A 23,628-nucleotide genomic window follows, 5' to 3' on the forward strand; every position below is an offset into this window, starting at 1 on the left:
GTTTTGGGACATTGCAAAGCGTTTACTGAAGAGTAAAAGTTTAGTGAAGAGTAAAGTACCGGAGAGTAAAAGTTCGTTCGGAAGGCCAGATCATTTCAATCGGCGGGAGTGTTTACGTTTTTGGGCTGACGCTACATCGGACTGACGGTTCGCGGTGGAGGATATCGGAACGGACGACAATTGTGACGGCTGAAGGAACGCCAGGTACATTTGTGTTGTTTTATTTTCGCTCCTTTGAGAGTAAGGAGGCCATTTTGCAGTTTCAAAGGCCACCACGCCATGCACTAGCACAGGTGAGTGAGACTGTCAGAGTGGGCCCACTTTCATTTATACACGTGTTGGAAAAGTATTCATTTTGCTGTTAACGTTCACATAAGAGAAAAGGTGTTATTTTTACAGTTATTTGGTGAATATTTTATTGAGATTCTATATCCTGAGGCATTAGAGTGCACTAAATAGTTGTGAGGAATCTGAATTTACAGTTTTTTTTTTATTTAGGGAGTGTGTGTAAAGTACATTTAAGTCAAAAAAGTGTAAAAACTTTCTTAGTTTAAACTCATTGGGATTCAGTTATTAGATGCTCATCCGGGTCTGTTTATTGAAGGTTATTAACTGTTTTTCTTTACATTTGTATTTTATCTATTGTTTATTGATATAAGGTTGTATTATACTTCATATCTGATATATAACTAAATAATAATTCTATCTATACATAAAATGCCACCTAGGTAAATAACTTATTGACAAATTACCATTCAGGATAAGCGCGCAGCGAGGTTGCAGAAAAAAAAAAGCAGGAGCGCTAGTATTTACAGCGAGGGAATGACATCCGATGCGGTACAGAGTTTGTTGTTGTATTAGAAATAAGTTATATTGATTACATATTATATATATATATATATATATATATATATATATATATTATATATATACATATATTATTTGCATAATGCTTTCAGTGTATTATTACAGCTTGTCACCCAGTGATAAGCACATTTATTCGGCCAAATTAACGTTAAAACGAGTGGCGGCGTTGACTGACAGGAGCGGCGTTTTGTCTGACAGGTCCATTTACGATAGCACCCTCCCTAATGGATATTAGATATACGAAATGGCCAAGCATCCAGCCCTCATCTCATTGACACTCCAAGTCATTTTACATGAGAGAAGTTAAGATTTCTATTTTTGGACTCGAATTTAGCATCCTCCCGCACAACACCACATGTTTGCTATTGCAGCTGATCTTTTTTTCAACCGGGGACTCGTGTGACATCATGTGTGACGTAGGTTGGTAATTCCTCTATACATCTATATTTGTCTTTAGTTTATATATTTTTTTATAAATAAATCACTAACTTTATTTGTTTGTTTTAATTGTTCAGTGAAGTTCTTTTAAACATTCTCTAACAGTGGTATCTGAAATGGGGGTAGTGAAATTAGAGTCGAAAGACCTAAACTATAGACCAATTACCATGTTTGTAAACATTCAGGATGCGCGTGCAGGACGGTGGCAGAAAGAAACGGGAAGCGCTAGCATTTACAGCGAGGGAATGACATCCGATGCGGTACAGAGTTTGTTGTGTCTTAGAAATAAAATATATTGATTACATGTTATATATATATTACTTGCATAAGGCTTCAGCATATTATAACAGCTTGTCACGCAGTGATAAGCACAGTGATTCGGCAAATTAACATTAAAGTGAGCGGCTTTTCATCTGACAGGTCCATTTGCGATAGCACACTCCGAATGAATATTGGATAAGACGAAATGACCAAGCATCCAGCCCCAAATATACAATCTCGTTGAAGCTCCAAGTGATTTTACAAGAGAGAAGTTAAAGATCTACAAGTCTTTGGATGCCAACAATGTTTTCTGTGTGGTCATGTACAAGAAATAATGCTCCAGGATGACCAGATTTAACACTATGTAGAGCTAAAAACCGAGGTTCCTGCTTAGCCAAAGACAAGGAAAGAAGACTGAGTTAACGTTATACAAGGCCTAGGTAATTAATCACCAACATGCAAAACGACAGCATTCTGACAGAAAACTGCACCTGTACGGCAGAGTATGTGAACTTACACATAGAGGTAAAGTTGGTTTTATATTTGCACATTCAGACTTTCTCCTTAATAATAACATTTCATAAAGTATTATTTGCAAACTCTAAATAGTGAAATCAAATTAGCAGCCAATGACTATCAAAGTACAACACTGTTTCACAGTCTAATAAACAGTGTTAATGTTGTTTTTAAGTCACACTTGCAGGTTATTTCAGACCGAATATTCAAGTGCCGTGGTAAACAATATAGGGAGTGTGTCACAAGTTGTCACTGAATGATAGTATGAATAAAAACCAAGTTTACCTTAATAACTTACACTTTCACGTTTCATTCTTAGCATTCAGTGTCTGCAGTTTAACTAACCATATGTAACTGTTTTTGCTGAAATCATTTCTGCAATCAAAAACGAGTAATGTGTATGATTCAGCATAGCGTGAGCTTACCTGATATGACATGAGAACTACAGAGTCCAGCATGTCTAATCAGGTCGTCACTTAATTCAGCTCCCTTTTAGCCAAAGACGTCTGCAGTTAAACTTAAAGCAGTGTGGTGTATGGTAAAAGTTAAGTTTTCTATTCTTGGACTTTCCTTCCCTACAACACGACAGCTTTACTATTGCAGCTTGTTTTTTTTTTTTGCAACCGAGGACCCGTGTTACGTCATGTTAGACGTAGGTTGGTAATTAGTCTATAGGAATCCGGTGCTCCACCTATAGGGTTGGGTACCGAAACCTGGTGCCATTTATAGCACCGGTACCTTTGTAACCGGTATGTACCGGATCAAATCAGCATATGAATTTCGTTGCCACTGGTGCTGCGACAAGGTTGTAAGAAAGGTGTGCATCAAAGGCACACATAGGTACACGTTGTCGCACCATCTCTAAACATTTAATTCAAAACAACTTTGAGGAATACAGACAGGCGAGTCAGGCATTTGTTCTTGTTGCTTAGGGAACAGACGCACGCAGTACAGCGCATTCGGTGTGAGCGAGTGCGACTGTCTCAGGTCAACACGAATGATCAACACGCATGTTCATCCAATTTGCTTTTAAGCGTTCTAAAGTGTATTTTACAAGCAAGGATTCTGACACAGCAACGTGAAGCAGATGATTTACAAAAGTTGTGTGTAAGGGAGAGAACAAGTTAAACTTAATGACACATTTGAGGGCTCAAAGGCAGAGGAATGCACTATCTCTGACATCATATGGCACTTTCAATGAGTACGTACATGGACACTAATGCTCCGATTTTAATATGATTTAGACAATACTCTGATTTAGTGTCTAGACTACCATGTAAATAGTGATTTTGATAACCTTAAAAGGACCACAGACACCTGTGTTGCGAAATGCTGAGTTTTTTTCTTTCCATTTAACGTGCGGTATCAAATTCCATTAAAAGAGCACTCTTCCACAGTCCCCGTGTCAACAAGCTTTCATTCATTTTGATTTTCGTCTTCAACACATAAATTTACAACACATTTTTAAAAATAATAGTTTACTAACTCATTTCTAATATCTACTTTTTTATCTTCCCCATGTGACAGTGAGTGCATAACATTTTACTAGTTTTTTTGCAAGATAGTTGTATTCAGACAAAGTCCCTTTAGTTGTTTTTATAGTCTTTTATTCAGATTAAAGTGTAATTTAAAGACAAATTATTTTGTAACTGATTTGTTGTGTATATCAAAAAATATTCAGTAAATATTTCTTAAGAAGGCTATTAATACTGACCTTAATTTTTTTTAATTAAAACCTGCTTTTGTTTAAAAAATAAACAATAAAATATGCGACTTATTATTAAAATAATTTTTTTAGGAAACACTGTGAAAATTTTCAGAAGCATTATTTTAGATGAATGGGAGGGCAAATAAAGCAACTCATGTAAACACCTTGATCTTATTAGTGTCTTATTCAGATTAAGGCAAATCATTAGTTTATTGATAACCATGTAAACATAGTCACAAGCCCCAACCCTAGAAAAAAGGAGTTCAGTATTTTGATGACAGCCTTTTCACAGGGTAGTAGTAAGCTATTGTAATTTCATAATGCATATCGTAAATTCATGCTAACCAACAAATAATCAAAGGAAATATATTCATGTAATTCAAATGTATAAAATATAAATTGATGTTTACTTTAAACTTTAATTATATTGTTCTATTAAAATAATTTTTTAAAAGAGTTTATCAAGTAAAAGATTTTTCTACAGTCATCCACCATAGTTCTGTGGCTCAAAAGTATCAGTTCAGGCACTGTTTTGGCACTGGTACCGTTTTAAAAGTATCGATTTAGCACTGGTATCAAAATAATCCCAAACGATACCCAACCCTATAGAGCAGGGCTATTCAATTAGTGGGCCAGTTCATGAAAAGCATCCCAAATGATAGCATGATGGCATATATAATTATACATTGGAAATGACGAACTTGCATGTGGAAAAGACATGATTTGTAAATGGCCCGCTGCTGTAGTTAATCCAGTGTGCGTGCGTATTAGCCTTGGTGTATAAACTTGGAACTTTAAACTAGCGCACAGGTGGCATAACTTTGTTTAGCTGCAGCAGTTTTGTTCCGTGCAACAGAAACGTGGCGTTGAGAAGCCTTTACGATTATCCAAATGTTTTTGTCTGCTCGTGCCATTTGCTTAATGTCAGGTGACTCACTCTCTGCGCAGCCTTTAACTGCAGCTCATGCTGAATTGAACAGTCGCACGTCACTTCATATAGCAACCATTTTTTGACTAAACTAAATTTATTTTTAATGTCTTGGTCACACTATTTAGAGGGCAGGAACAAATTGCCTCAGGGGACAAGTTCGGTGCGCGGGCCGCCAATTGAATAAGTCTGCTATAGAGCCTAGGTCAGGACAAGCCTAATGGCCTGTTTCCACTGAGTGGTATGGTACGGTTCGGTATGCTTTTATGGCCGTACCACTTTTGGGCACCCTTTGCAAAGGGTACCTAGCACGGCAAAAAGGTACAAAAAGTCAGAAGACATACACAAGAAGACATAAAAAAGTCAGAAGACATACACAAGCAGAAGAATGAAAATAAAGAAACCGCCATTTTTAAATACACAGCCGAGACATTACATAGTAATATTATATGCATATAATAACAAGCCATGGTTGACTCGAGCTCAAGCAAACCTTCTCGTCGTCTTGATGAACAGCCACAAAGCCAAGAAGCTCGCCACATGTATATATTTTAAGTAACGAACTTCTTGAGCTCATATTAATAACGTGCTCATGGTTATTGAAGTGCTTCTAATGTCCGATCCTTTCATAAACAGACAAATGCAAGAGTGAAGTGCGAAAAAAACAGAGGAAAAGCTGGAAAAAACAGAGCAGCAAATGATGCTTTCTGCAACATAAAACATGAACAAACAGCCATGTTTAATTATTATGATCGCCTTTTGGACTATTGTTAACTCTGAATTACAGAATTACTTTCTAACAAGAGGTTACATGTGCTGGTGAGGATTAAAGACACATTTGAAAGGTTTTGCAGTGACTGTGGGCTATATTTCACTTTGTTTTTGAAGCCAAATAAGGACTAAATGTCTGTTGTGTGTAGTTTTACTGTAATTGGTAACATATCGGAGACTGTAAGGGTCTGTATGGGGTCATATATATTGCATTTATTTATTTACTTTATATAATTGCAGACGTTACAGTAGGCTATTTCGCACCATCATGGATCTGCAGTTATAATAAAATCCTGTTCATAGAAAGGTTAGTAATGATCATTTATACACTAGTATTTATGTGGATAAAGCATCTGTTTTGTAAGAAGTGCTTTTCGTAATATGTGAACATCTCGTACAGATTTACTTTGACATTTCCTCTGGTAAAAATGACGTCGTCTGAACCTTTCTGTCGTACATTACGCCCATCGAAAGGGTACCATTAGTAGTGGCAGTGGAAACACAAGCCTGATAAAGGTGACCCGTACTAGTTAAGGACGAACTAAAAATTTATACACTTTTTATATATTTTTCTTTGAAAATGAATCTTTTTGAATTTTGTTATATTAATGTGCAACTTCTAATGTATAAGAAGAACGAATAACATCTGGGGTGAAGCGCTTCAAAACAAGTCCGCTATAGTATATGCTTTAGCGCCAAAACAATCCATTAAGCTATTTTCACGGTTTCGTTTTAATTCATTAACAAAGCGCAGTTTGAGCCGCATGCGCTGGACAGTCTTTACAAGCTATTCTGATAGGTTACCTCGGTGGAATAAACTCGATCTGAAGAATGAGAGCAACACCCATTGAGTGAATGGAGAGGCTCGATTTATAAAATGAGAGTGTGCATAGGCCTATTCGTGCCATTCTGTGATAAAAAATTGGCTAAAACACTCGTGGATATAACGGAGATCTGCAAATATGCATCCTGCCAAGAGTGTGACTGCATAAGTAAGGTAAACTGCACACACTTGATGATGTAATGTGTGGACGCGTCTCACAGCGCAGAGCATAACTAAACTTTTAAATGTCCATGCTTAATCAGTCATCGATAAGGTGTATCGATTAAAGGCTTATTGATAATCAATAGATCAAGTAATTGTGAGCATCCCTAAATAAAATATATCAAAGGATATTTTACTCTAAATTCACCACGATTAAAAGGACAGTTCATCCAAAACTGAAATTTCTGTCAGCATTATCTCACCTTTTACTTGTTCCAAACATGTTGTATTTTTTTTCTGATGTTGAAAAGTATTATCCAATAACTTGTATGTATGGAATGTATGTATGCATGTATGTATGCATGCCTTGGGTTGTTGAAAACCTGAACAGTATATGCTGAATTAAGATTGTTCTTCTGTTTATTATTTTATTATTCATATTGTCAGACAACTGAAACATTTCACAACGTGTTAAATCAGCTGCACAAAGCGATTGGCATGCTGAAAATCCTGTTAAATTGCTAGATATTAAGATTTGGCATTTATCGTGATAATTATCGATATCGACTGATATGAAACAAATAATCGTGATAATTTTTTTTCCATATCGCCCAGCCCTACAGTTAAGAATTCATAATTGAATCAAGCCTATTGTGTTGTGTATTACTTTCTAACAATCTAACTGCCCGTTTCCATTGTCAATATAACTACATCAAGGTCATCATTGTATTCTTGTTCACTGTACAGAACAGTCTAGCCTAGTTGTCAGCTGTTGTGTTATCTTTGGCCCAGTAGCTGATATCTGTCAGATCAGTCAGGTAGTAGTTTGGGAGAGAAGTACTCTACCTCCACATAGACTCTCAGGAGGCTCAGACTGGTTCTGGTGTCAGGGAGTTCCCTACCGAGAACCTGCGCCCATGTAAAAGAATCACTGGCCCGTCCCATTCCAGGCATTGCAGACATTGGAAAGAATGCTGTGATGAAAGTTGTGATAGGTTCAAGCAGGATGAATGGCATTCTCAAGGAACTGGGAGGAGGTTTTGGGAGAAACTGGAAGGAGCCTGCGATGGAAGTTGGACAATGGGCATCAGTGAGGTTTAAAGGGAAAGTTCAACCAATTCTTTTTAATTCTTTCATAATGTACTCAGTCTTCACTTCAAACCTACTTGACTTCTTCCTTCTGTTGAACACAAAACAAAATATTTTGAAGTAAGCAACAACCATTGACTTCCATTTGTTCTTTTGTACTACGAAATTCAATTGTTGCAGACATTTGGATTTCTCCAAAACTGAATCTGTAGTGTTCAACGGAATAAAGAAACTCGTAAAGGGTTGGAACCACTTGAACATAAGTACATTTATTCTTGGGGTGTACTATTGCTTTAAACTATACAAGTTATTCCAGATGAATGTACTCTGGTAGTACAGACTGTCTTGTCCTGTTTGCCAACACAGAGAGTTGGGAATGGTCATGTAGTCGTCACTGCAATCTAGGAATGGGCGTTAACACCTGCTAAAGACGGGCATGGAAAGGATCCCGTGGGCATGCCGTTCTGATATTAGCCCCCTATGAAACTTTAGAGCAATGCATAAATCAGACACTCTGCATAACACAACAGTCCTATACGAGAACTATTTGTGCTATATCATACAACTGACAAGCTTCTTTTGAGATGTTGTACAGAAATGTTTAACGTGCCAATGTGTCAGATTATGTACACCTTTGAAAAGTAAACTTGGATTGCATTTGAAATAAAATTTCTGAATTTGAATTAAGGTATAGGGTATAGCCAAAACAGAGTGGCGCATGTCTATTGGACACGTGCCTGTCAGGAACGTGAGCTAATTCTTAAATACAAAATTTTGAGTGTTTTTCTAGGATTGGTTTCACATTAGAAGTGTTGAATAAGTTCACTTCTTTTTCAAGGTAGACTCAGGTATTTGTGGCTGCTGACTGGATTTCAGAAAATAACTGACCCAGCCGGGACTTGAACCAGTGACCTTCTTGCTGTGAGGCAAGAGTGCTAACCGCTGAGCCACCGTGCCTCCCCAATTTGATTCAGTTTTGATTCAAAACAAAAGATTCACACAATTTTTGAAACTTCATTAAGCAGCGTTTTGAAAGCAGCCATGACTAACTCACACACCTTTCACTAGATGGCCTATTACATACTGGATGGCCCCTTAATTCTTCACTCCCTTCTGGGTCATGGCACCAATGCAACCCTTTCGAACATGCAACCACCTTGAGCGGGATTCAATTTGGTTATTTTCTTCATGACAAGACCGCATCACTAACCTCTAATAACATACACTGTTATTACATTAAATTTTACATCACTAAGAATTACAGAATAATTCAGCCATATCCTTGAAGGGAACTTCAGTCTGATATCAACAGCAGCACAGTATGTACTGTATTAGCCTGTCTAAACAAATTAGACACATTATTACAAACAATCTGAATGAATGTATGTTTATTATTATTATTATTATTATTATTATTATTATTATTATTATTATTATTATTATTATTATTTAATTCAAATTATTATTATTATTTAATTCAAATTATTTTCTCTTATTTTATTTTTAATAAACAGTCTCATTTTTGTTATTTGTTTACACTCACTGGCCACTTTATTAGGTACACTTGTCCAACTGCTCGTTAACGCAAATTTCTAATCAGCCAATCACATGGCAGCAACTCAATGCATTTAGGTATGTAGACATGGTCAAGATGATCTGCTGCAGTTTAAACTAAACATCAGAATGGGGAAGAGAGGTGATTTATGTGACTTTGAACGTGGCATGGTTGTTGGTGCCAGACAGGCTGGTCTGATTATTTCAGAAACTGCTGATCTACTGGGATTTTCACGCACAACCATCTTTAGGGTTTACAAAGAATGGTCCGAAAAAGAAAAAATATCCAGTGAGCAGCAGTTCTGTGGGCGCAAATGCTTTGTTGATGCCAGAGGTCAGAGGAGAATGGCCAGACTGGTTCCAGCTGATAGAAAGGCAACAGTAACTCAAATATCCACTCGTTACAACCGAGATATGCAGACGAGCATCTCTGAATGCACAACACGTCAAACCTTGGGGTGGATGGGCTACAGAAGCAGAAGACCACACCGGGTACCACTCCTGTCAGCTGAGAACAGTAAACTGAGGCTACAATTCTCACAGGCTCACCAAAATTAGACCATAGAAGATTTTAAAAAATGTTGCCTGGTCTGATGAGATTCGATTTCCGCTGCGACATTCGGATATAGGGTCAGAATTTGACATCAACAACATGAGGCTGGTGATAGTGTAATGTGAGGAATATTTACCAATGTACCAATTGAGCATTGTTTCAATGCCACAGCCTACCTGAGTATTGTTGCTGACCATGTTCATCCCTTTATGACCACAGTGTACCCATATTCTGATAAGTGATTGGTGATATCCACACTGAAAAAATTATTCATTGTATTTAATAAATAAAATTTAAGGTAAGTGGTTGCAAACAATTTCTATGGGCTGAATTTAAACAAAGAAGTTAAACGTAGTAATATTCAACTTAATTATTTAAATCCAGCCCATAGAAATTATCTGCAACCACTTACCTTAAAAAAAAAATTAGTAAATGAATCATTAAACCACTTTTTATTTTAGTTATGTCAAGTCATGCCAATCAAGCTCTTTTGAATTGAATTAGAGAGAGAGAGAGAGAGAGAGAGAGAATGTCCACCACCCCACATGCCGAGACAGACATGAGCCAGACAATACAACTGTCCTAAACACGCAACACTTGCATTTGAGCCAAAACATACTGACATGGAGCCTTTGAAATGGAATGCATGCAAAGACAGGCTGCTCTGTCTTAGCTGTCTCTACTGGTCAGCACTAAACATATATCTCAGAGATGGACACCTGACCCATCCAGCCATCAGAGAATGATTAATGATGAGGGGCCCTTACCAAACCTCCTCCCCCTTCTGCCAATGGACACCCAACACCTGCAGATCAGTCCGGGGCAGTGACTGACACAAGACTCATGCTGTTTCATAAGCACATGGGTCTGTTTACTGTACTTGTCCTGGATGTTTAATGTGTTGCTCCAGAGCATGGAAGATACAAACACAAGCCCACATGCAAAATTAAAAAGAGGCCAAGAATCAGTTATGCCCTTTCTCAAATTGTTGTCTCCGGGAAAGAATATTCGCCCCCTAAAAAATGAATTATTATAAATATATAGAGAAAGTCAATAAATCGCTGAAATAAAAATCTAAACATTCAGTGTGATTCAGTGGAGTTGGAATTTTCCACACAGGCACATGTTTGGGCCACTATAACTCTATTCCAAATCCTAGCAAACTGCTTTGTAATGCCTACATAGACAACTGCCTTAAATCAGTAGAACCACTGTCACTTTATTTGATTATTTTACCTGATGAGAAATTTACATCCACTATAGTTGCATAGGTGACTCTGCATTTGACACAGGCCCATAGCTAACCTGGTGAAAGCGGTGGTTCTTTTTTCTCAAAAAGTGTAATTTTTTGCAGTTATTTGCCTCATTTTCTATTGAATTATGAGGTTTAAATACTCTATTTAGTGGCATTTTAAGCACTATTTTTAGCGGGATTAGCTTGTTGGATTGTCATTAAAACACGCACTTTTTGATGTACCAATAATTTTTCCTAAAGATTTAGACAAAATAAATATGAAAAACATTAATTAAAATTAGGGCTGCTTGTTTATGGGAAAAATCATAATCACGATTATTTTGGTCATAATTGTAATCACTATTATTCAAAACGTTTATCAGTTGAAGTCAAAATTATTCGCCCTCCTGTGAATTTGTTTTTTAATATATATAAATATTTCCCAAATGATGTTTAACAGAGGAATTTTTCACAGTATTTCCTATAATATTATTTCTTTTGGAGAAAGTCTTATTTGTTTTATTTCGGCTAGAATAAAAGCAGGTTTTGTCTTTCGAACCACCCAAACCCCCTTAGCTACGGGCCTGTATATGTGTTTGTGTGTATATATACTTGGTTTCCGCTACATTCATTCTTCCATGGCGGGGCACTACACCAAAATTCATCCCGCCATGGCTACATTACAGCTTCTCATTGTAAACATTAAATTTTTTTAATAGCGGGTGATAATCGCACCAAAACATATTTCTGTAACCGTAGTAGTGCTGTTTAACCCTTTAAGGTTACATGCTGACTGACAGGTGTGCGACGTGTGAGGCCAGGTATAGCCGTTTCACTTTACTTCAGGATGCATTAATACCGCTCTGTAGGTCTATTGTGTCTCCATTCATAAATATTCCTAGCAAATCTAATAAATGTTGGAGACATACTCGTTACATAAACGCACTAAATCGCACTTTAACAGCGTTTATTGGAGAGCGCACAAAAAGATCTGCACGCTCTTAATCTACGCAATCAAAGATATCCGCAAGCTCGTAGGCTATTACATAAATGCGATCTCGACTTTTAATACTGCGCTCGGCCGTTGCAACATTTGTCATTGAAATAACGCCACAGGTAGTTGGTAGATCTGTGTAAAAAAGGCTTGCCGCCACAGCTGGAAAAAAATCCTGGAGAAAACACTATATATATATATATATATATATATATATATATATATATATATATATATATATATATATATATATTAGTATTAGTATTCCTAAAATATTATTGTCGTTATCAGTGGACTTATTATATAAAACACTTTATATAAGCTTATTAATTTATGGACTGCTTTTGGTGCTTGACACTTTTATTAATTGTTTATCACAAAAAAAAAAAATGCAGGATACAGAAGTGCTTCACTTATAATAAGGCAGGCTCTGCGATTACTGTCATTATAGGATAGATAATTGTTTGTATATAACATACTCTTCCTCCCAAAAAAACATTTTGCCTTTTCAAAGAACTACAGGCGCAAGCTGCACATCTGTAATGTAATGTAATGGGGAGTCGACTCCAAAAGTGTCGATTCCTCGACTCTCAGTGGACCAAGTACCGGTGTCGACTCCAGGACAGGAATCGACTCCCAGAATCGAGTCTGTTTTTTCAAATTCTCTAAATGAAGCAGTTACCTGCTACGGTTAAAATGGTCATTCTCGAGCACGATGAACACCGAAGGCTTTGAATGCTGCTTTGAATGCGTGGTCACACTATTTACACTTTTGCTTTTGAATTTCACAACAATGTGCATTCTAGGCTTTTAAAAAGTGCTGCTTTCATTTTCAAATTCATATAAAGCATGTACACCTTTTGCATTTTGGTTTTGAAGCATTTTGGTTTGGATCCGCCTGCGATGTCAAGCTTACTGTGTTATAAATTAAATATAGCCTGTATATGTGTGTGAATCTGGAGCAGATCGGATACTATTGGCGGATCGACATCTTAAATTAGCACTGCAGGTAAAATTATGATATGTTAGGCTAAGGGCTGCTGCTATATGCCCAATTAAATTATTTATTTAACCTATGCATATTTCACGAATAAATAAATAATAATACATGTGGTCATGGTTTTGTTTTGGCCCTGAACACACTTAATTTCACCTCTAATTCTTTCTTCTGTTTATTTTAATAACTACAAAAATACATATAAATTATACCAAACGATTCATTTCCAAAAGAGGATTTTTAAATAATAATATAGCTGAGGTTAAATGTTCAAAAACTAGGTCTGACTCACTCCTTTTCTTTCAACGTAGACTATGCCGTCCCAATGAAACATCCTTATTAAATTACAATAATGAACAAATTGCACAAAACTAACAGTGATATTTAAAAGTAAAGTAATGAGCTATTTAAAAGTACACTTTAAAGAAAATCACATTTGAGAGAGAGAGAGAGAGAGAGAGAGAGAGAGAGAGAGAGAGAGATTGCAAAATGATATGCTTTAAGGCACAGTATGTCACGCTTTTATTTATTATTTTAGGTTTGTTAATGTATGATTTATTTAAGTTGAATATTTTGTGTATGGGGTTTAATATTTAATTGATCATATTTTGTTTATTGAACATTTGGAGCATCAAAAAATAAAGAAATGAGCAACCGCAGATTATTTCGTTCTCTCGGTACAGTAGTACAGTATTCTATCAAACATTTATATCAAGAAGATATTAAGACTATTCTATATAATTTTTTAACCGTTGTTTGGGCTCAACGATGTTTTTTTTTATTCTTTGTTAATGAACTGCTACCCATCATTCCATTAAACATTTCGATAATAAACTGATGCTTTAACTTTCTGTCTCCAAGATTGCAATGTAATTTTCTAAGTTATCTAAACTAGACAATTAAAATATGCTGTAAAAAAAAAAGTGTAGGTTGATAACTATTTTATTTTGGCTGGAGATGATTTACTGCTGGTTTTGTCTGACCAGAGGATAACTGCACAATGTAAAGCTGCAAATGACGCAGTAGCATTGTGTAAAGCGCGATATGAGACCACATGTTTAATCATTGAGCAATTTTAATAGAATGTAAATGGAGTCAATTCCGGAGTAGATTCCACCGACTCCAAAATTAGGAGTTGAGAATTGGAGTCGACTCCAATAAACCCGGAACCGAACACCCCTACATTTCAGTGTAAAAAATAAAATAAAATCAATTAAATGAAAGAAAAACAATATAAAATGCAGGAAATACTTAAACGAAAGAAAAAATTATAATGAATTAAGACAAAATTCTTCATATTAGCCTAAAGATCGATTCAAGAAAATTTTGCACACTTTACGTGTGTTTGGCTGTAAAAGCATCTCTAACAGGCGCAGGTCAGATTTTCTCCAGGTCATAATTTATTTTATTTATATAAATTTTTTCTAAAAAAATTATTAGACCTGTGCAGTTTCACCTGGAATGCATCCCAGACTCAGAGAGTGATGGGGTTTATATCCGATCAGAATAAAACGAATGAAGTGTCCAAACAGCCTTAAAAACACAGACGTGACTGGAGTAGCGCCTTTTGCTGTGAAGTAACTGAGGACACCATTTGCCATTAAAGCCTTCGTATAAAAAATATTAATAATAATGGCAAAGGTAGGTAATATACTGGACAAAATTAATAAATATACAGGATGTCCCAGCTAATGCGGCCAGTTAGCCTAGGGACAGATTCTTATCTGTTAGGAAGTAACGTTAGCCTTTCCCGGTTTGTTTAATATTTTGCGATAATGACGCCGCTGCCTGCTTTGTTTTTTCTGTCTCTCTTGCTCTTTGCGACCCATAGCGTTACTCGGTATGTCACATCAAAGATTCAAACATTACCCTTTGTTTGGTTATGTCACGTGACTTGCATCACATTGTTTTAGCTTTGAGGCTCTATGGGATTCAAATTACTTTCCAAAGTTATTTAAAATTACACATTGTTATAAAATCTAAATATTTTTTTATATTACATAAAATAATTCAAAGGACAAATTCTGGAACTTTTGGCCGTGGGGGGTGGTTCGTTCGTTTGTTAAAATGTGCATTTTTATTCGATGTTTGACGTAATCTCAACCAAAACACAAAGATGGGGTGTGGCATAGTGTACCTCCTTCCCTTAAAAAAAACAGCCAATAGCGTTTTGTTTTATCACCACTTTGCCAGTTAGAGTGGTTGAGATCAAGTGCATCAAAGTGCGGGGCATGTCAGATACTAGAGAGCATTTGATTGGTCAAGATTTGATGAGAAACAAGAGATGGGTACAAGAGATTATCATTCGTTTGCTGGCATACAAGAGTCTGTATTTGTTTTGCATCTTCTGTGGTGACCTGAAGAATTCTAAAGTATATCTGTAATATATTTTTGCTAGTAGATTTTCTGAAATGAACCTAACTAGAGCCACCATGTGGAAAAAATGCCCTCAAAAACTAGTCCAACAGATGTTTTCTGATGGTCAACTGTTGGATTGGTGTATCACAGCCCACTAGGCTTTCAACCACTCCTGCATATGAGTGACGGCTGAAGCCCTGGCTGCAAATGTTAGGCTTTTCCTGTGGAAAAAAAAGCATTATTTCCTATGAGGCTGACAACTGGTCCACCTCCAAACTCTGCAGGGATACCGGATCTCTTGGAATGAAATTGGTGACCCTTGGAATAAAAAGTACAATTTCAATTTAATTAACAAAACAACTAAACAAAAAAACTTAACCCAACTTTGTGCATAATTGACCCAATGTTGGGTTATGGTCAATCAAGCATTTTTAAAAAGCATTCATTAACACATTTTCTTACAAAACATTTATTTATTTATTTTTATTATTATTATTTTTTTTTTACAGTTTTACATTTGACTAAGCATGGGTTTTGCATCTAGTATCACCTATGGTGAGCTTTTCGATACTTCCATATCTATTATATATATATTTATATATATATTTATATATATTTATATATATATATATATATATATATATATATATATATATATATATATATATATATATATATATATATATATATATATATTTATATTTGTAGTATATTTGTAGTATATTTACTAATGTAAACCCAACATGTAAAAAAACAGTATATCAAAAACTAGCCCAACAGATGTTTTCTGATGGTCGACTGTTGGATTGGTGCATCACAGGCCACTAGGCTTTCAACCCTTTCTGCATATGAGTGATGGCTGAAACCTTGGCTGCAAATGTAAAGACTTTCCTTTGGAAAAAAACATTATTTCCTGTGAGGCTGACGAATTGGTCCACTGGCAACTCTGCATGGACACTGGCCCTGCAGGACGGAGATTGGTGGGTAAAAAAGTGCAATTTCAAATTGTTTTCACAAATTAACCCAACTTTATGCATATTTGACCCAATATTGGGTTATGTAATCTCAGCATTTTAATATGCTATCATTAACACATTTTCTACAAAAACACATTTTTATTTATTATTTTTATTTTTTTGCGTCTAGTATCACCTGTGGTGTCCTTCTCAATATTTCTATATCTATAATATATTGTTTTGTAGTAAACCCAACCTTGGCCAGCATGTGAAAAAATGCCCTCAAAAGCTAGTCCAACAGATGTTTTCTAATGGTCAACTGTTGGATTGGTGTGTCACAGCCAACTAGGCTTTCAACCACTCCCGCATATGAGTGCTGCCCTGGCTGCAAATGTTAAGATTTTCTTGTGGGGGAAAAAAAGCATTATTTCCTGACCACTGGTTCATATGCAACTCTGCATGGACACTGATTCTGCAGGACAAAGATTGGTTACCTTTATTTTATTTATATATTTATTTATTTATTTATTTTATTATATATGACAGTAGAGATGAGACAGGAATACATAGGGAGCAGAGAGAGGGAAAGATCGGCATAGCCAGGAATCAGTGCTATACAGAATGTCAGCGCACTTTACCATTTGGCTATTCGTGCCTCCAAGTTTGTGCATATTTGACCCAATATTGGGTTATGGTCTTCCCAGCATTTTTAATATGCAACCATTAACACATTTTTTATAAAAACATATTTTTAAAAAAGTTATAAAAAAGGGTATTTGTTTTGCATCTAATATCACCTTTGGTGACCTCAATATTTCCATCTCTGTAATATATATATATATATATATATATATATATATATATATATATATATATATATATATATATATATATATATATATATATATATATATATATATATATATATATATATATAGTAGTATATTTACTGATGTGAACCCAACTAGAGCCAACATGTGGGGAAAAAAATGCCCTCAAAAACTAGTACAACAGATGTTTTCTGATAGTTGACTGTTGGATTGGTGCATTCCAGCCCACTGGCTTTTCAACCATTCCTGCATGTGAGTGACTGCTGAAGCCATGGCTGCATATGTTAAGCTTTTCCTGTGAAAAAAAAAAAAAAGCATTTCCTGACCACTGGTCCACCTGCAACTCTACAGGCACACCTCTAGGACTGATATTGGTGATCCCTGGCATAAAAAGTGCAATTTCCAAAATGTAAATTTTTGTTAATTAACAAAAAAAAATTTACATAGATGACCCAATGTTGGGTTATGGTCAACCCAGCATTTTCAGAGTGCATTTATTAACACATTTTCTTCAGAAACCATAGACTGTAAAAGATATGTACGAAGTGTCCGTCACATCACCCATAGTTTTCTGAATAATGCAAAAGAAGCTACACGTAGGCATGGCCAACCATGTTTTGTTTGCGAGTCATGGACTGACCGCGGTATACCAAACAAGGGCAAAGAGGCGGAGCATGAGCGGTGCTACAGATGCCTGCTAGCATTTTGCTTAAACTGTCTTTTTCTGGGAGAAATGCTTAATACTTCATTACATGCGACTCGTTTGTGTCTGACCACATGTGCTTGGTTGTACACTATATCAATAAAGTGTTTAGACTTTTAAAAACACGGTTGTAATACATCGAGCCTCTAAGCATTGTTCTAATGATGTTTTTCTACAGGAGGAAAATGCTAATTACTTCCAAATACTTAAAATATAGTCTGTGTTAGTAATGCAAAGCTATTTATGAAATCCTGGCTTAACACTGTATGACAGCATTTCAGATGATTGCTCTAGAGCCTACAGCTAATCAATCTGTGAGATTCTGGAGTGGATTATAGGTCTAAAGAAAATTATAAATGATTTTAAGTATAACAAATACATTTATAAATATGGTACATAATTAAATAATTTCACTCACCTGGGAAATGGAGGCAACTTGAATGGTTTGTGAGCACAATAAAGTGCACACAGCATGCTATAGGATCTGATAATTGCAGGAAATAATTCCAAAAGGCAATTGACTGTGTAAAGATACGATGTATATGCCGAGCTCAGTGGCCAATCAGCCGGAATCAGTTGAGGTTATGAGACAGCGAGCAGCGACTTACCTGTCACTCAAGTGGCCACGCCCTCAATTATGCAGACCTAATATAACTTAATAAAAACAAAATGGATTAGTTATAAATTAAATTAAAATTAACCCCTCACAGTTGTCATGAAGGGTAATATTAGCTATTAGAACAAAAAACATCTTTTGTACTATGCTGTAAACATGTTTTTATCAGCTGTAAAAATGGTCAATTTACCGTTGCAGTCAGAAATCATCTGGATTACCTGGAGCCAGCCCCCAGAGGCAAGTCAATGAATTGCAGTTTTAGTTACTTCTGAATTGGCTTCCCGAGGGAGAGCAGGAGGTTGCCGCTTGTAAAAAAACTCACCAAAAAATAGCAATTTTATATTTGACTGAGTATTTGTTTTGCATCGAGTATCACCTATGATACATTTCCATATCTATAATATATAGCTTTGTAGTATATTTACTGATGTGAACCTAACTGTAGCCAACGTGGGATAAACTGCCCTCAAAAACTAGTCCAACAGATGTTTTCCAATGGTCGACTGTTCAATTGGTGCATCACAGCATTGAATGGTCAACTCAGCATTTTTAAATATGCATCCATTAACTAATTTTACACAAAAACAAATAATTTTTTTTTTTTTTACTTTTTACAGAGTAATTATTTTGAATTTAGTATATCTAGTATATCTAGTATATGACCTTCTGAATATTTCTATATCTGTAATATATATTTTACTGACGTGAACTCAACTAGAGCCAACATGTGGAAAAAAAATGCCCTCAAAAAATAGTCTAACAGATGTTTTCTGATGGTCAACTGTTGGATTGGTGCATTACAACCCACTAGGCTTTCATCCATTCCTGCATATGAGTGACGGCTGAAGCCCTGGCTGCAAATGTTAAGCTTTTCCTGTGAAAAAAAAGAAAAAGATTTCCTGACCACTGGTCCACCTCCAGCCCTCCACCTGTATTCGCCAAAGTACCAGTCCTGTCACAACAACTCTAAACAGCTGAATGACCCATGACAACCCCAACGCCATCTGTTTGCAGGCACGATGAGCAAGGGGCCATTAGCAAAGATGGGCCCCTGCGCTAAGACAAAGCACGGGAGCCTCGCACCAGCACAATGCAGACGCAGAGAGAGCGATCCCACCTGAAAGATTAGCGTAAGTGCTCAGAGTGTGAATGTTAAGGCTCTCGGGGCCCGCCTGCAATCTCCACTAAGAGCCCCAGCTGAGCGGCCTGTAAACCGAAACGGAAAAAGCACCTGACCTGTTTGAGTAAACGGAGCCGGATGGTGGTGAATTCTCAGAGGAGAGGTCGGGGGAACGGGTGTGTTTTCTCCATCTTAATGGTTCCCACCCGCCTTCCCAATCATTCAGGTGATATCCCAACCCCCTCTGCCCGTAAAGAGGAGACACCTGATCCCTCTTGGGGTTCCACATTCAGCTCTCCCCCTTCGGGCATGGCTCAGCGCTGACCTCTGACCCCTATTTTGCAGGCTATTTATATGGGTGTGTACTTGACCTGACAGCTAAAGAAAAGGAGGAGCGGGGGAGGTTAAGCTCTATCAAGGACTGTAGAGAACTTTCTGTACGAAGTTAATAAGGGCATTGGGAAGAGTTACAGGGCAGGACTAAATACTGATATACAGGTCAAGTTGGGGATGAACACCTATCTAGAAAGAGCAGTGGGGGGGGGGGGGGGTATAGGGTATCTAAAAGTAGTGGTCTTACTGAATTGTACTTAACTCTATAGTGTGTTTTGACTTTGAGTATAAATTAATTTTCATTTTATTTGCCACATACATTTTTTAAGTACAATGTTGTTGTCTTAATTATATTTTTATTGAAATCTTTCATTTTATATATATAGGTGCTTTCACACCTGTGAATCTGCAAATGCTCTTTGTTCTTGGTGCGGTTCGCTTTCACACGGCAAAGTTTCTTAACGGACCAAAATAGTAAATTCTCCTCACATTGGTCAGCGTTTCATGGTTTATGTTGCAGAGTTTAACCAAGAGAAACATTTTTAAGCACAACCATTTTCATCTTTGCCAAAGGGCGGCACGGTAGCTCAATGGTTAGCACTGTGGCCTCACAGCTAGAAGATCACTGGTTTGAGTCCTGGCTGGGCCAGTTTACATGTCTGTGTGGAGTTTACATTTTATCCCTGGTGTTGGGGTGAGTTTCCTCCAGGTGCTCCGGTTTTCCCCACAATCCAAACATATGCAGTTTAAATTAATTGAATTAGCTAAATGGCCGTAATGTATGAGTATGTGAATGCGAGAGTTTATGCAGTGTTTTCTCTAGGATCTTTTCTAGCTGTGGCGGCAAACATTTTGCACAGATCTACCAACTACCTATTTCAATGACAAATGTCGTGAGTGCAGTATTACAAGTCGAGATTGGATTTATGTAATGGAAGCATGCAAATCTCTTTGCTTGCGCGCCGATTTCCTCTGTTCGTGCACAACTTCTTGCACGCCCTCAAATATACACTGCTCAAGTGCAGATTTTCTTGTGCGCTCTCAAATGCTGCAGAAGTGCAATTTAGCGTGTTTATGTAGGTAGTATGTTTCCAACATTTATTAGATTGCCTTGAAATATTTGTGAATGTCTCCAATAGACCTACAGAGCGGGATTAATACGTCTTGAAGTAAAATGAAATGGCTATAAACTCCAGCAAGAAAAAGTCTTTGTTGTATGCAGAACCACAGACCTTTATCTATAAAGAATAATCATGGAAACTGTGTTCATTCTAACTGAAAGCTACGTCATGTTTGCTGGCCACACGCACCTGTCTGTCAGTCAGTCAACATGTCACCTTAAAGGGTTAAACAAACAATGCACAGCACTACTACAATTACAGAATAGTTCATGCTCTTATAAATCACTTACCTTTTAATACGTTTTGGTGCTGTTTTTAACCCGCTATTTAAAAAAAAAAGCAACAACTGAATGTTTTGATTAAGAAGTAATGTAGCCGTGGCGGGATGAATTTTGGTGTGGTGCCCTGCCATGGAAAAATGCAGGGAGCGGAAACCTTGGTATGGGTGTTTTCCAGTACTGGGTTGTGGCTGTACGTGCATTTGCTGCATAAAACATATGCTGGAATAGTTGGCAGCTCATTCTGCTGTGGCGACCTGTGATCAATTAGAGACTAAGCTGAAGGAAAATGAATGAATGTCTTTGCCATGATGACAGTACTAGTTAATTTGCTATATACTAATATTCAATCTGTAGGCTTAACTAGGTTGATGCAAGTTAGGTTAATTAGGCAAGTCATTGGACAATAGTGGTACATTCTGTAGACAATCAAAAAGAAGGGGATAATAATGTTGACTATAAATGACAGAATTACTCCTTTTCTAAATGTTTATGGGGTATTTATTGTGGGCTTTTTAATTTTAATGTGTTTTATTATTATTGTTTTTTGCTTTCCTTTACATTGTATTGCTTGTGGATGTTTTTATGGGGCTTTATAAATAAATAAGCAAACACTATACACTAGATAGATAGATAGATAGATAGATAGATAGATAGATAGATAGATAGATAGATAGATAGATAGATAGATAGATAGATAGATAGATAGATAGTAGGGGGTGTGACGAGATCTTGGGTTATGAAATCTCACAAGACTAAATCACAACGAGATTTTTTTGAGTGTCTCTTGAGTTGTGATGTTATGATGGAGTGTGAGGGTGAAATTAGCATTGAATATTGGAGGCAGGATTGGATTTGAACTGTAAATCAAGTGCTTTGCACAAACATGGCCAACCGGGCTGCCTCAGAGTTGCACGTCACTCATTTGCTTGGGCTGGTGTGACGTAACCTGGGTTCAAAAGGCACCTAAATTGTTTTGCAGTTTGTGATTTGTTTATTTTTTTAAATTTTATTATTTTGGTTTTGAGGGGTCTCTAACAACATACTGATATGCTTGCTAGGTTAAAAAAACATATCATTGTCTTATAATATGCATTTATTTTTTCCTAAATATCCCAACGGCTCCCATATCCTAATTATCCCAACAGCTGATGGTGGCCATAGCAAAGACGAACGGCAGAGGATCGCGAGATCAGAAATGCATTAAAATCGGTAAAGGAAGAAGCACAAGCACAGTTTTCAATGTGGTTTTGGACGTGATATGTTGAATAGCCCCATACAGATTTAACCTGAGAGATACAGTACAAGCACTGATCTATAAAAGATGATTACAAGCTGCGTGGAGCGATTACAAGTAAAAACACACAATTAAACACATATTTTGCAAACTACACCAAACGTGGCAACCATTTTAATCACACTTGCATGTTACGATCCGGAGGAAGAAAAAAACTGGTCCATATGAACTGTAACAGTTACTGACAAAGTCCCTGTCAAAGTCTGATAAAGATAAAGTCCCATACATAATAGTCACTGCTGCTCTTTCAATAGCAAATGGCTGACGAATCCGTAGGCTATTGTATCAATCATCAGAAAAATGACAGGAACAAACACAGCACTAGGTTGGCTATACTGTGGTATTGTTGTGAAAATGAACTTTAACCCTTTATTTCCCGCAGCCGAATTTCCATCAGTCAGTGATCATCATCTTTGTGGCATGATCAGTCCTGTGATCCTCTGCACTCCACTAGTGTCTGAAGGGAAAGGCGCGATCACGTTTTTACCAAAACCAGCACTTTATATTTGATGTACCGTATCGACACGTTCAAGGAAAAAATCTGAACCCAACACGATTAATTTATTCATATATATATATATATATATATATATATATATATATATATATATTTCATCATGGAGGATTCCAAAAGTTGCATAAAAATCTTGTCACGTCATGTGAACCCAATCTCGTGTCTCGTCTCATGGAGTAAGCGTCTCGTCACACCCCTAATAGATAGTAAAGACATAGACTAGCTGTTTTTTAAATTGAGAGAATTTTTAAATTAATTATTTTTATAAATTTATATTATATATATATATATATATATATATATATATATATATATATATATATTAGGGTTGTAACGGTATGAATTTTTTACGGTATGATAATCGTCTAAAACAATACCACGGTTTGACGGTTTCGCGGTATACGGTATTAAATAGTAATTCTCATAGCAAAGACCCTGAAAAGAATAAGAACACGTTTTCTGACTGAACAAAGGTTTTATTTCAACAAACATTTGAAAGAACCATTTTAATAGAACTATAGAAGTCTTTTATAAAAATAAACTGAAAAATCTCCCATTTTAATAAATTAAATTAGAAGGAATAAACACGCAAGGTCTTTTAAGATTA

This window comes from Danio aesculapii, chromosome 9 (assembly GCF_903798145.1).
Source record: "Danio aesculapii chromosome 9, fDanAes4.1, whole genome shotgun sequence".
Lineage (NCBI taxonomy): Eukaryota > Metazoa > Chordata > Actinopteri > Cypriniformes > Danionidae > Danio > Danio aesculapii.